At 44.6% G+C, this 15,000-nt stretch overlaps 1 long non-coding RNA gene across 1 annotated transcript; it reads right to left on the bottom strand.

Annotated features, from left to right (window-relative positions):
• Positions 1 to 14,385: 14,385 nt before the first annotated feature.
• LOC127148821 (uncharacterized) lies at positions 14,386 to 14,893 on the bottom strand. Its single transcript, XR_007819953.1, has 2 exons — positions 14,860 to 14,893; positions 14,386 to 14,762 (listed from the first exon to the last, which is right to left on the bottom strand). It is a non-coding gene; the product is annotated as an uncharacterized LOC127148821 (long non-coding RNA).
• Positions 14,894 to 15,000: the final 107 nt, after the last annotated feature.

Here is a 15,000-nt window from a genome sequence, read left to right as displayed (position 1 = left end):
ATTAATAGTGGCTCGACCCACTACGCGGTGGGAATGAAACTACCACGGACCGGAGTGCAAGAAAGGAATGAGGAGAGGAAGCACTCCCTCCAGAATACAGGGCTTAAAGGGAAGACTTTCTTTTCTTTTGTCAGTAGCTTTATGTGGAAATCTTGATCTTTCTTTAGATTATGCTTTTGAGAAGCTTGACCTAGCCTCGCTCGAACTCAAAGCAGAAGTAGCTAAGAGGAAGGATGCAAACTCTATTCTATTTGGAAGCATGCCAAAGACTAATGAAAGAGGAAAGAGGCACCTCAAATCAAAGGAAGAGGATCAAAGTCTCGACCAGTCTTCAGTCTTCCCAAAAGAGTGGGAGAGGTCTCGGGCGCAAAGAGGTCTCTTTCGGCAGTTTCATCCCTTTCAGTTGCTGAGTCAGTTCTTCTTGAAGAAAAAGCAGGAGAAAACCCACGTAGCGGAAGGTTCGCAGGGAGACAAGACTACAGTTCCCGGTCCGTCCTAGCTTAATTAGAGGGTAGTGCTTTCTTGATTATCCCGCGTAGTGGGACGCCATAACAATCTAGTTCCATAAACGAGTCCCATAACAAGGCTCAAAGAATTGGAGAGGAAGGAAAGCCTAGGAATCAACTATCGGAAGAAAGCCTACCATAAATCAGTCCCGCAACAAGGCTATATTCCATAAATCAGTCGGGATATAGAGGGAGTCAAATCGTTCTTGATCACTAGTTGGGCTAAACCAACCGGTGGGTCCTTGCTTGAGCAGATCCCAAGCCGAGTGAGTCAATGCTTGAGCTTAACCTATGGTGGGGACCGTAGGCAAAATCCTTCCGTTTTTGAGTCCGGGTACGATTTGCACTCGTAGCGCATATCAGATCGGAAACCAGGTCGGAGAAGACTGATCTACGGGAGAGTTACCCAGCTTGACCATAAATCAGGTTCAGGAGTGTCAGAGTGCGAGCTTCCGTCAAGGCCAGGCCAGACCAGTCAGCTCATCTTGCTAAGGATGTTGACACTGAGGCGAGGCGAAGATTAATTGAGTGAGAACGATAGGGAGAGGGACTAAGAAGTTCAGTAAGTAAAGACAATTCATCTTTGGGGGATAAATTCCCCTTCCTTCCCTGGAAGAGTTACGAGTTTTGACTTTCTTTAGCTGATGATCTTCTCTATTAAGAATGAGACAGAACCGGCTAGGCGCCCCCACCCAGGAGCTCAGTTCTTCCGTAATTGAATAAGTACGGGTCGGTCCTGCGAGACAGACAGTTTCATGAGATCTTTCGGAATCTCCGTCAGAGTTCAAAGCAAGGGAATAATCAGACTTGGTTAGGGGCTAAGCTGTGCTTGACCTAGTTTCAGCCGCTCCCCTTCCCACTCCGCCGTGCTATCCCAGAAGTGATGTTTCCGAAGCAAGAAAGGTCAGAGACTACTTCTAGATCTGTTGAAGGATCCCTTTCATAGGCAGAGGGAATTAAACTACCACGGACCGGTTATCAGGCTAATATCAGGATAGGATGTGAACGATAAAGATAAAGCAATGAACTCATTAAAGAAAGAGAGAAATCAGACTGAGAGTTTCATTCTCAATTCAAAACAACTAGAAAGAAATCAAGATCAAGCCTATCAAAAAGCATGAAAGAAGAGAAAGTAGTCATAAGTTCAGATCTCTCTTCATTCTCTCTTGATCTCTCTTCTTAGCAGCTCTTCTTCCCTTGTTCATTGATCGTTCATATCCTCTTATTAGTTAGGAAGGCTTGAGTTTACGAACGCATCAAAATAGAAGCTTGCTTTTGACTTTCTCCAAAATAATTATTTTATATGGCTCCCAAGATCGGGCTAAAAGAGGAGATCCCGAACTTGAAGAAAGAGGGACTCGAGACCTAGTTTAGTGAGCACTCTGCCTTTGTTGGAGAAGAAGACGCCCACTGCGCGGTGCTGTCTTCTTCGATTGGATCGATGAGCGCCTCTCATTCAAGGCCTCTTTCTTCTTCATTGTCTTTGACTCCCAACTGTGAGAACAAAAGACTATTGACGTGCAAACTCAACCATGGGGTGGATGCAAACCCCTTACATCCTCCATTAGGACAGGAAAAGATCCACAAGGAATCTGACTGACGTCTGAAAGGTCACACCCATAGCTAAGGGGGTTAGGCTAGACGACCCACCGGATTGACTGACGGGGCATTGTGACTGATCCACGCACGCACGCAGATCTTTCTTTCCCTTTCCTCAGAGGCAGTTCAGGCTCGATCTAGGATTCTTGCATCCGTTGATGAATAAGTTCTTTATGTCGTTGAAGTGGTTGCTGCCTCAGCAGCTATTGACCATTCCCAAGTCAAATATCAAGGCTGAAAACTGGATTGATTACTTCCCAACTACGGATCCCGAACTTAGAGGGACGCCTGCCTCATTAGCGGACTCATGAGAAGTTGAGGACTCAGAATAGAGAAGTAGCTCTAGGAGAAAGGAATTCCAGGTCCTATGGTCGCTATCACTCATATGGATCCGAACTAAAAAGGAGTGGGAGAAGACTCCCTATCCTTGCCTTCCTCCTCAGCTTCTACACCAGATGGCGGATGGTCCTACTTCCATAGAGCATTCCTTCAGCCTAAGTGGGGGGGGCTTCCTTCCCTCCACCAAGGGTTCTTCTTCCTTCTTTTTTCAGCCTTTACCGCTACGTGGGCGCCGATGCATGCGTGGGGACGGCCTCTTTATGGGCTTCTGCCGATGGCTTGGGTCGATCCTCTTGTCGTGGAGTTGAGTTTGCACGTGAAGATAAGACAGCCGGCTCGTCCTCAGGACGTAGAAGGATAGGAGGATAGGTTCCCCACGGAGCGGCCACGGGGCGGTAGGTTCTGTGGAGTATCTTTATCTTACCTTTTTAGGCTTTGTAGGTTCAGATAAGATATAAGGAAGAATATCGGGCGAAGGCAAAGATATAATAAGATAAGAGTCCTCTCGTCTGATTCCTTTTCTCTTTTCTTCAGTAGGCTCCCTCTCGTCTGACCTTGATTCTCTCTCATTCTTTTCTTCTTTTTCTTCTCTTTAATTAATTAATATGGATTTCTTTCGTTGCACTCCTAAGCTTTGAATTTTGAAGCATTTTTCAAGATTTTCGTAAGCGTCTTGTTTCGGAAAATAGATAGATAGATAGGAAAAAGGAGAAGAGAGATCTCTTCGACGCTACCGCCGGCCAAAAAGGGAAAGATTCCATTTATTGGAATTTCTAATTTCAGCATTCCTTGACTTGAAAGATTCCTTGACTTGCTAGAGAAAAAACTCTAGAAGATGTTTTGAGAAACTAGGAGAAATCCAAAAGGGCAAGCAAGAAAAGAAGCTGTGCTCAGGAGTTCAGGAGGAAAAGAACCAAGGTGATGAAGATAAGAAGATATATCCTTATTACCCTCTCCAAAAGCGAGACAGGAGAAAGAAATAACATAGAGCCCGAAGAGATAAGTTCTCGAATACAAGGACTCTTTCGGTGTACGGCTATAGTAATCGCACAAGAGAAGGACCAAGATGGGGAAAGACACCAAGACATAGCTGTTTTGAACGAAAATGCTCATAGAAAAAGCGCAAGAAAAAAGATAAGGGAAATCTTTCCAGAATGGCAAGGGAGACAATGCAAGGTCTCCTTTCACAAGGCATGGAATACCATTTGTACATATATCACAAAAGAAGACAAGGAACCCTTTGTCTGGGGAAGCTTTTCTAGAAGTCAAATTCTCCAGCAAGCAAGAGCCCGGCAAAACCACAAAGGAATCCCGGCCGAAAAGGAGGAAAAGACGAAAAGAATTTTAGAAAAATTGGGCGAATGTGAAGAATTCTTTAAATTCAGACAGGACCCTGAAATGGCGAGCCAACTACTTAATAAATATAACTCTATTAAAAGCCTTTGGGAAGACGAAGAGCGTGAAAAAAGAAGAAAAATATCCCCCATGGAAATCCTTATGAATTTTTTAGACAAAAAAGGGTGGCCCAAGGAATATCTGCCGGAGGAACTACGGGAAAAGTCTTTCTTCCTCGACTGGGTCGCCGTCAACCTACTCTTCGAAAGGCGCCTGAAAACAAGACAACTTTTTCTTTATGGAAAACCAAATTCGCAAAAGAGCCTCTTTATTAGCTTACTCAAAAGAATAGGACTCAGAGTATATTCCGTCGGACACAGAAAAAACTCTTTCTCCGGCGCGAATGACTTCTTTGATTTATGGGTTTTCGATGAATGAATGGATGAATCCAATAAATACGAAAGTGAGCAAGGAATAAACCCAAAGACCGTCCTAACCCTGCTCGACGGACAAGAAAGCAGACTTGATGCCAAATATGAGAAGACACTAATTAAGAAAGAAAATGTCCCTATAGTATTAATGGGAAACAAACTACCCCAGGAAATCCGAAAGTCGGGAAGCCCTCTCGCCAATAGAGTAATTCCACTCCACTTTAAAACATACATTGAAGACCTCGATGAAGGAAGAATTGCCGCTACCTTATATGCAGCTATGTGCTTGCGGGCCGCCCACTATGCTGAAGTAGGGAAACCGGATCCAATACTGAGATAGAACTCCCTCAAAGTTGTCGAGAAAGCGGTGACTTCCAAGCAAGTAGAATCCTGACTCTTTCTTGAAGGACTTGAAGACAAAGCACTGATACTCGTAAAGAAGAGAAAAAACATAAAGAGCAAAAACAAGGATAAAAGTCAATGGCCGATCCAAGTAGTAATAGTGCCTATTACTGCCTTAAAAGGAAGAAAAATGAATTTACTTAAGTTCGCTATAATTCCGATTTCTAAATATATGGGAAAAAAGATACAAGACGAACCTGACGCACCTGGGGTCTTCAGAACCTTCTTCGAAGGCGAACCAGAATATGCTATTTGGCCCATAGTATTACGAAGGCAGCAAGGCAAAGGAGAAGACCTCTCTTTAATTCTCGATCTACACACGGAAAAGTTTTTTCACGCCGCCAACCCGCCTTTTATTCATTTCCAGAGCTAGTAAAGCAGGCAGAAGCCTCAAATAAAGAGATATTGGGAGAGCTTTTTATGGGATTACCGCAGGAACATGACCCTAAAGAGGAATGAGAAAGAGATTGAATAGAGGAATGAGAAAGAGATTTTTTTTGATAGCCCTTGGTACCGATCCTCCGACCTTGGTACCGATCTTCCGACCTTGGTTTTCGCAACATAGGTACCTAATTTGATAGGTTTCACAAACTTTGATAGAGTGAAATCTCTCAAAAAGGAACCGTAGGAACCGATCCTCCGACGGTCCTCCATATTACTCGAGTTATTTCATAACCTCCGGACCTGTGGAACTCAATCTTCTTATGGGACGGGAAGGAATTCAGAAGCTGGGTGCGCCGGCCGGAGTTCCACCTTATTTATGGGGGCCCCCTTCCTAAAGCATTTTCTCTCGTACCAGTGAGCCTAGGGCGAGATCTGCACCTAAAGTACACATCGGTGTTCAGAACATGGGGATTTCTTTGAGTGAATTGACTGTTCTCATTCGTCTTTGTTTCAGATCGGGAATCATAAAAAGGGATCAGACTGAATTCCTTTCTTCTTTCTCTATTTATTTACTGACAGGCTATCGGGATCGATCGAGACCAGTTCGGGGCAAGGGAAAAGACAGAATCAATCGGGGGGGGTTGGTGCATTCACTGAAGCAGCCGAAGAAAGCGCATCCTTAGTCAGGATGGACGGTATTTCATTGGATTCCCCTATCCCTACGAGCTTCTTTTTTTGATTATTCGTTTCGGTCTTCATAGGGCAGAAAGAAGAGGAATCATAGAAAGACGTATTCTCTCCGAAGCCTCACAAGATCCTGGCACTCATTCATCCCCCCTATCTTTGATGGCGGAGTTCATATGGATTTCAGAGTCCGACTATCCACTTAGGAGTCAGCAGGATCAGATCTAGATCTCTCTCTGGTAAGGCCTATTGCGTGGTTCTTCATTGATTTACGTAAATAGTTGGGCATTTCCCATAGCTTGAGTCCCCGCATAGTCCGCTAGATCGCTTTCAGAAGTACGAGAATCAAGAATTGGTCCGAAGCGGAAGGTCTTCTTTCGGCTTCAAGGGCCCTGAAATTAGGGGATTGGCTTTTCTCTTCTTTCAGCTGTAGAATTGTCTTAGTAGATCAATAGGTCAGAAAGATCGTCATCTCGTCTCACGCCAAGGCGCTTATAGCGTGGAACGGGTACTGGGTTAGGAGAGAATGAGATTGAACTAGAGTTCTTGGGTTCTTTAGTGCACAGGGAACAAGGTTTTGGTTAGGCCTAGTGGTTAGGCATAGCTGTGGTTACAGGGTTCGGGGTAGGTGGGTACGGCTGTCCTTCGGTCCCAATCCTCTCTCTCATTCTATTCTGATTCTCATGAAAGAAGTTCAAAAAATCGAATCTTTCTTTTTTGCACTCCCTCCGTTAGGCGCAAAGAATTTGCGAAGGACTCCTTTTCTCTTCTTAGATAAATGCGCTTCTCAAATTCTTCTCAACTCCTACTCCGCCTTTATCCTTTGATTCTCTTTATCTAAGAAAGCTGAAATCTCGTGAATGGATGAGGACTGAATTCAAAGTTCAAATAGGAGGAAGCCGGAGAGGAATGCTCTGGAGTCCGCAATAATCAGCCTACTAAAGGCTTTCGGTGATTCATTCATGGTGGATAAGGATCGGTTTTCATATGCTTAAGACAATGGTTGAATACAAAGAACCTCGTTCATGAGCTACTTACGGGTCGCGATAAGGGATACCATTTTCTCATTCAAGAGCGGACACAAGAGCCGAAACTCTATAAAGAGATGAGGCAACTTCAACGGCAGCAGATCGAATCGAAGGAACCTCTCTGAGTTTAGCTCGAACCCCGCGTAAGGATCTTCCCACTTTCATCCGGACAGGTCCGAAGTGGAATATGAATATGTCCTTATCAATGAGACCACAGGTGAATATGGATAGTCCTTCGGACTCCTTCGGCTAAAAAATCAGTCAATGAACAAGGCGCAAAGAATTTGCGAATAAAGAGAAGCGACTGGAAGGTGCGAAGCAGCTCGACTAAGAAGGAGAGGCTCAAAGAATTTGAGAATTCCACTAACCCCGTAGTTAGGAGTATTAAGACCGGAGGACGCATTCATTCCACTGAAACTTCTTCTTCTCTTCCCTGAATCCCATTTCAGGATATAAGAAGATGGATCTTAACGATATAAGAAGATGCAAAGGATATCATCCCTATTTTCTCATCTATGAATTTCTCGTATCTCTCTTTTCATCTCGTATTAGATAGTTGCTGCTCGACCACATAATATCTAAAGATAGGCTTTCTTCTAAATAGTGGGTTTGAACTCCGTTGAGACCCCCACGCTTTTGAATTACTCAATCAACTCTTAAGGAAGAAAGGTCAGAGACAGAGGAAGAATGGAGATTCAGAGGCATCCCTTTCTCTTTCATCCGTACAAAAAGAAGAAGCTTGGGAACGAAGTAGTTGGGGAAGTCCTATCTTCGGTCTGAATATCTATCCCCCTTATTACGGGGAAGAGGTCTCGATAGGGGCAGAGTCATCCGTCAGGGAAGAGTCTGAAGGCTAAAGTAGCTTTTCGAAGAAGTTAGAAGGCTCCGAAGCAAAGAAGCGGAGCGGAGGAGGTAGAAGTAGTTTAATTATGAGTGGAAAAACAAAGGCGCAAAGAATGATCGAGGGGAAAGAGATGAATATGGATATAAATCAGTCAAGAGGACGGGTCAAGACCAATGAACAAAGGTTAGGACTCATGAAATGGAATATGAACCTGTGGATCAAATCAGTTCCATTCACAAGTCCCGCAACAAGAGATGAATATGGTAGAATGAACAAGTCCTTCGCAAATTCTTTGGTCCTAACTCATATTGCATTCAGCCTCTCCTGACAGTCGAGCCGCTTCCGCTCCTTCTAAAGAATCAATGAACAAAGGTTTCAGGCTGTCCGCTACGCTCCGCTAGGCTTCCGCTCCTGAGAAAGAAATGAAGAAGGTCGTAATTGAGCGATTCAATCTTCTTTTTTCCTTGTTCATTGAGGCGGTTCTTTAAGCAGTTTCCGTTGGATAAGTAGCAGCTTTTGCAATTAAACTACCACGGACCGGTGGTAAGAGACTGCTGAGTCAGCGATACCGCGTAGTGCTTTCTTTATTTGAGGAATGAGACCGCGGAGGAGGAGTCTTATTCCACTAAAAGACTCAAGAGGGAGACTATTAGTTTGCGCGAACTCTTAATCGGGCACATCAAGAGAGGAAGCCGTATCATCATGAGTAACTCAAAGATTGACTTGGACGCCCCGAATCTCACTGAATATCCTATCTTTGAATTATAGATAAAGAGAAGTATGATCTCTTACCGAAGCGAGGATAAGGCCCCCCATCTGCTGCAAAACCGGCATCCAGGGAAAAAGGCATTCAGTCAAACCCCCGTATTAACAAATTGAAAGGAAGAAAGATCAAGCCTAGAGGTCAAATTCATGATAGCGGATCGGAAAAACCTGTATGAGTTTCCAGGACCTGTCTTTCGGCAGACACTCGACCGGACGGAGAAGTACCATTATGTTAAGTAGCCTTTCTTGTCCCAGCAGTCGCAGCTTCTTTCTCTCGCAGGTCTTGCAAAGCGTAGATTCTGAATATCCTCACTCTATGAGAGAATTCCCCAATTCGAATACTTGACAAAAGACCTTATGCGGAGCTTCAAAAACGGTAAGTGGCCGTCGGCCTTTCAAACTCTCTTTCCTATCCGTAGGCAATCAAATACAGAGATTTGACTCGTCCGAAGGCCTTTGAGTTCCATCTTTGAGTGGAAAAACAAAGGTCCAGATGAGGGCTCGACTGAAAGGAGAGAAGCGACTGAAAGTTCGCCTTTTATCAGGCCTAATTAAGCTACGTAGGACGAGTCAGAAATCCATATCAAATCTTCAAGGTGCGAAGGTACTCGTAGTTTCAGATATAGGAGAGGATCAATGTAATATGAGAGTAGGGGCAAAGAATTTGCGAAGGAGAGGAGTGCAAAAAGGAATCATGAAACTAGGAGAAATCAGTCCTTCGCATCTAGACCTCTTATAATTCTACGGGGGTGAACATGCATTCTTTTATCTACAGTAGACGGTTTTCTAATCAAGTAAGTAAGGAAGCGGAATCATCAACTTCGGAGTAGTGGCTCGGCTAGAGGAAGAAGCCTACGCCTATGCACTACCGAAGAATAGACCTGATAGAATCAATCGATTGCATAAGATATGCCACAAAAGCACTGACTGGTCTTTCCAAACGGAAGAGCATAAAGAAAAAGAAATCAGTCGTCGCGAGCCCTACCTTTGAAGCTTCAACACAGTCCTTAGTATTAGTAGCTCGTTGCTAGAACTGATCTTTGGCTCGCCCCTATCTCGTCAGGGGCTTACTCACTTCACTCGCTCTTGTTCAGTAGCGCTTTCTTCTTTAGATAGCAAGCAGCACGAGAGCTCTTCACTTTCATTCAGGTCTTTAGTTCCAGTCGAATCACGAGCTTTGCTCGACACTGCTAGCGAAGCTCTACGACAGAGCATTTCCATTATTTCGAAAGTGGAAAAACTGCTCTCTCTCTTTCCGGCTTAGCCTACCGCCTCAATGAACAAGGGCTTCTATGGGCTTCTATCCCCCTGGTCGTATTCAAAGGATCTCTCAAGACCTTCTTCTGGCATCACAGCCTATTCTATCCTCCTCAACCTCTTCCTACTGAGGGGTTCAATCCATTGCCAACTACCCTCTCCCACTGACTCCCATAAAGTAGCTTGCTCTCTCTCACCACTGTCGAGTCGGGCTTCAAGGAAGCTTCGCTGTCTTTGCTTTCGCGAACTTGACTTATTGTTCTTGTTCTGCAATAGATCTTTCATCAAATGGAATTGCTAGTTCATTCTCTCAGCCGAGGAGAGTTCTTTACCGTTCACCTGCTATTCCTTCTTATTGATGCTTAGTAAAGTCAAGCTCCATCTCCTTTTTTGACATCCTCCAGAAGAAAGGCTATCTATTTCATTCTGCATTTTCTCTTCTTCAGTCTGAAGTGAGAATTCCATTCGATATAAGGCGAGCCAATAGATAGGTAGGTTGCATAGTCTATAAGAGTTCCATTTATCTTACCCAGCCTCTTAGCTGCCTTTTCAAAGTATCCCTTTCAGATACCTTTGGCCTAGGCCGGAGACCATTGGGAAGGAAAGATATTGGTTGGGAGGGGGCGGATTCCATTCTTCTTCTGGTCCAATTCCATCTGCTTGCTCACACTCTCATCTTTTTTTTCATTCAGTTTAATAGGGATAAGGACTTTCCTTAATCCAGGGGGAGTTCCCTGTAAGCTTCTTCACTATATGGAGATGAAGATGGAGAGAAATCAAACTATTGACAGTGTAGGAGTATCTGATAGGGGCATGAAAGACCCCACGGAGCGGGGAGAAAGGCTTAGCCTAAGGTGATTGATAGCGGGTATTTCTCTTTTTCCTAGGAATTTCTCTCTTTCTAGTCGTCGAGGATTTGCCTTCGCTTTTTTCGTCTCAGTAGTCCTCTCCCTCGGTAAACTCGGTCTATTGCATAACCTCTCCCAGTCCTTCAACTATCATCCTTCAGCCCTTGTAGGTAGCAATCTGAATAGCAGTAGTTCATAATGCCATGTAAAGATATTCTCACTCCCAAGTCAAGCCAGCAGGTTCTCGGGCAAGCGCATACATTCAGTGACCTTTTTTGGTGGAGATCTTGACCTCTTCCACATTTTGCAGCGGAGGCAGAATTGGATTCAAGCACTTCTGTCTTCTCTGGCACAAGGATCCGACCTTGTGAAAAAAGCATTCCAGCCCCGCCAGACACAAAGAAGTCAGTGGTCAGATTACATTATTTCTTCAAAAGAGCCGCTGTCCTATCCGCAGAATACCAAAGGGTTAGTCATAGCTAAGGGCGAGACAGATAAGACGGATAGAATTTTTGCAGTTCTAATTGAAAGAAGAAAAGAATGAGAAATGGCATGAGAAAAGAAAGCGAAAACCCACTTCAGTCTTGAACATCTTAACCGAGGGGACATGGTCAGGCCAATGGAGAGGTTCAAATCCTTCCGTCCCAGGATGATAGGTTGCTCAAGCTGCTTTAGCTACTAAAGCGAGAGATGGAAGACCGAACTACGAAGATAGGAAGGAGAGGTTTGAATAGGTTTTGAGTCTCGACACAATATGCTAACCAGACGAATAAATAAGTACTCAAAGCATCCTTGAGTATAAGATGGTCCACACAGTGGAATAGGTCTTGTGAGTGAGTCCACGCTTTCCTTCCATTCAATCAAGTAAAGAAAGTGGAACTGAAGAGTGCAAATCAAGTGTATGCATGAGATTGAAACCCTGGGTGAAGAGTCCATTGGTCCTTAACCAAATCTGAGGTCGAAGTAGAGGAAAGGAGTGCAAGTAGAACGAGATAGAAATCAATGATTTAGTAGGCCTTCTTGCTTTTCTTTCAGCCTCTTCTTCTTGATTTATGGATAGTTCTTGCTGCAGATCGAACGAGGATATGAAGCAGCCTTTCCCCCCAATAAGGACGGAGTCAACTCATCCTGGCTATTAACCTTTCCCTAGTGGAATATGAACCATAAATACGTGGGAACCGGTCCGTGGTAGCTTAATTAGTCGAGGTCAAATCCCCCAATGCATGCGAAACTGCACTTTCAAGAATGAAAGACGAAGGTTATAGGAGTCTGTGCGCTCCTCTTAAGTCGCTTGGCTTCGCCCCTTTTCTCCACTCTTTGCCTAGTGCTGGATGGAAGAAGGGAAGGGAGAATGCACCCAGTAGGTGGTAGCCAGACAAGATTCTTTAGTCAAAGAAGGAATCAAGCAATCCGTACCAAGAAGACCTTCAGGCACGAGGTCTAAGCGCACCGACCTTGAAGTGGGGGGGTCCCTTTGTTCATTGAGGAGGCGGTTTGGGTTCATTCTCAGTCAAAGACGCACACTTTCAGACATCAAGGAAATGAAGCAGAATTCAATAACGTAGTTCATTCATTCGCCTCGTGGAATTGAGTATGAGAGAATTTCCGTTTCAGAAGTTCTTTTAAGTGGACGTTGTTGAAGACCGTTGCAAAGCTCCTGCTTTTTTTTGCAGCCTCATCTCTTGCCTCATGACTGGCCTAATGCCTTCTTTCTCTTTATTTATTGACTCCCAACGTGGACAAGAACTCTGATGACCTACGGATTCAAACCCAGCGCTTCGTCAACTCAATGAACAAGGGCTTGATCTTTTTCATTTTCAGAGGGGGACGTGATACGATTCGCTAATTCAGACCGGACGAGGCGCTCGACTCGGGTCAAGGAAGAAGCTATCTCAAGCTGAATCTAAGGACACATAAAGAAGAGGTTAGGGTCGTCATCAATCAGTCTTCGCCTTTCAAAATCTAATCTTCTCAACTCCTCTCCTATATTTCAAACTACGAGTACCTTCGCTCCTCTCCTTCCTAACCTCAGTCGAGTACCTTCGCTCCTCTCCTATATTTTTTTCTACGAGTACCTTCGCTCTGAACCTTCCTAACCTCAGTCGAGTACCTTCGCTCCTCGCCTTTCAGTCGAGCCTGTCCTTCGTAGCTTTATTCTGCTTCGCACCTTGAAGGTGAATATGGATTTCTGACTCCTTCTACGCAAATTCTTTGCGCCTTTGTTTTTGCTTTGAGCCTCCTACGGAGCGGTCCAAAATATATGCCCCATAAACAAAACATAAGAGAGAAAGTTGGAGAGAAAAGAAAGGGAAGGATTACTAGTCAGAGGAAAGCCTACCATAAATCAGTCCGCCTTGATTTTAGGGGGTTTTCCTCTTGGTCGAGAAGACGACCATTGATTTCTACCCAGCCCTCTTCTTCTTTGCGTACTTCTTCCCTGGTCCCCTGGACCCTACTAAGAAATAAATAGAGTTTGAATGCTGACGTAAGGCGGAATCAAGTTCATGGAAGAAGAAAGCCTAGGTAGCTTTTGCTATCTTTTTTTCGTGAAATATCTTTTCTACTTTTGACCGCCTCAATGAACAAGGGCTGGGCCTAGCCCTCGTACTCTGACTCAGCAGCCACTGAAAGAGCGAGAAACTTGAACTACTTCTCATGCCTATACCAGCGGCCCCTACCGCGGAGTGGGACAGATTTCCTAGCTGTGAGCGCACTTCCAATTGTTGTCGTTGGTCTCGTGCGATCCTGGTCTCTCCTCATCCCCCCATTGATTCTCTTCATCCTTTCTTCGATTCAAGAACTCAAGAAAGACCTTGAAAGAGAGGACTTTAGCGGCCTCTTCTGAGACCTCACCTCTTCTGCGCCGTATCAACTCTTCCTGCCTTTTAGGTGCGATGTCGAGTTACGGAAAGAGAACTAAATGGGCAGGGATCTTACTGGACTCTGTCTTTTGCCTATTTCCGATTCAAGTGAGATTCCCTTTCAGGTATGCTCCCCCACTCCAACTGGGTCGGTTACCCTGTCCCCAACTCTGTCTCGCTGAGAACGCTCGAGGCTAGAACGTTATGGAGCTCCACCTACAAGACTCTTTCTTAATAAATCAAGGCTCCGTAGGAGTTGAGAGATCGCGGAGACTCTTATTCTTTGCACAGGGATCATCAATCGCCATAATGACCAGAGCAAGCCAAAGCCAGGCCAACCTACGCCTTTTCCTCACCCTCACTCTCACGACTTGGATTCGAACCAATCAAGCTACTTGCCCTTTAGTAGATCGTGAGTGGTTCTGTCGTCCTCCTCATTATAGTCCTCCTAAAATCTAGAGCATTTCGTCGGAATACATCCTGTCTTTTCACCGCTCCGTGGGTAGTCCTATGCATAGTCAGTACTATAGCCCCAATCATGGCTACTAATAAAATCAGACTAGAAAGCAAAAACCAGACGGAATAGTAGGTATAAAGTAAATTGCCCAATGTTTCCAATTAGTCCAACTTCGTACCTTTCCGGCATAAACCGTATATCTAAGAGAGGTCGTATTTCTTTGGGTTGGTAGTAATGGAATGCTTTCATTATCCAAATGAAGAAGATTTCCCACCAAAAGATCAGTCCAATAATACCACTCACAGGTAAATAGCGCAAGACTTCTTCGTGAATCTCCGCTATTTGAATATGGAACATCATAACAACGAATAGGAATGAAACGGCTATAGCTCCTATATGAACTACTGGGAAGATCATAGCGAAGAAGTCGAGACCTAACAAAAGAAGTAAACCTGAAGTGTTGCGAAAGACTGGGATGGGAAACAAAACGGAATGTACCGGATTTTTAGCACGTACAACCATCAAACCAGAGACCAAAGCTGGGCTCGACAAAACGGAAAGTATCATGGTACCTCGTCCTTCCCTGAAATGGAACAAACATGCTGGAGCAAGAACTAGCATGAAAGTCGATCTATTACGACCAGCGCGGTTGTTCGTATTTCATTTTCTTCTTCCAAGTCAAGCCCTTCTTAGCTTAGAAAGCACTCGCTGAGTTACTTACGGAATCTCAAATCTCTCTCGACGCCGAGAATTTGTGATGTTTCCAGGGGTCGATCAGAGGTTCGGCTTGCTTCTCCCCCACCTTTTAGCCTTCTGGGCCCCGAAAGAAAAAAGAAAGAAGAGAAATTCTTCTCAAATTCTTCTCAACTCATCTGGAGCTTTATTTTATCCTTTCAGTCGAGACCTCAGTCGTCAGAAATCCATATTAACCTCTTCCATTCTGAGTTGCACTCCTACCTAATAAGGATAAGGACCCGCAAATTCTTTGCGCCTAACCGCTCCTCTCCTTCTTAGTCGAGCTGCTTCGCTCCATTTCAAACGTAGAGTACCTTCGCTCTGAACCTATATTTCAAACTACGAGCTGCTTCGCTCTGAACCTATATCTGAAACTACGAGTACCTTCGCTCTATTTCAAACTACGAGTACCTTCGCACCCTATTGTTTTGAGTCGCCCTTGTTCATTCAGGCTCCTAATCAAGGGATAAGGACTTCGCTTTCAACTCCTAAACGGAGCCTCTCCTTCCTAACCTCAGTCGAGTT

This window comes from Cucumis melo, chromosome 4, assembly GCF_025177605.1.
Source record: "Cucumis melo cultivar AY chromosome 4, USDA_Cmelo_AY_1.0, whole genome shotgun sequence".
NCBI lineage: Eukaryota > Viridiplantae > Streptophyta > Magnoliopsida > Cucurbitales > Cucurbitaceae > Cucumis > Cucumis melo.
Note: the sequence above shows the minus strand (reverse complement) of the source record. Positions and strands in the feature narration are given on the sequence as shown.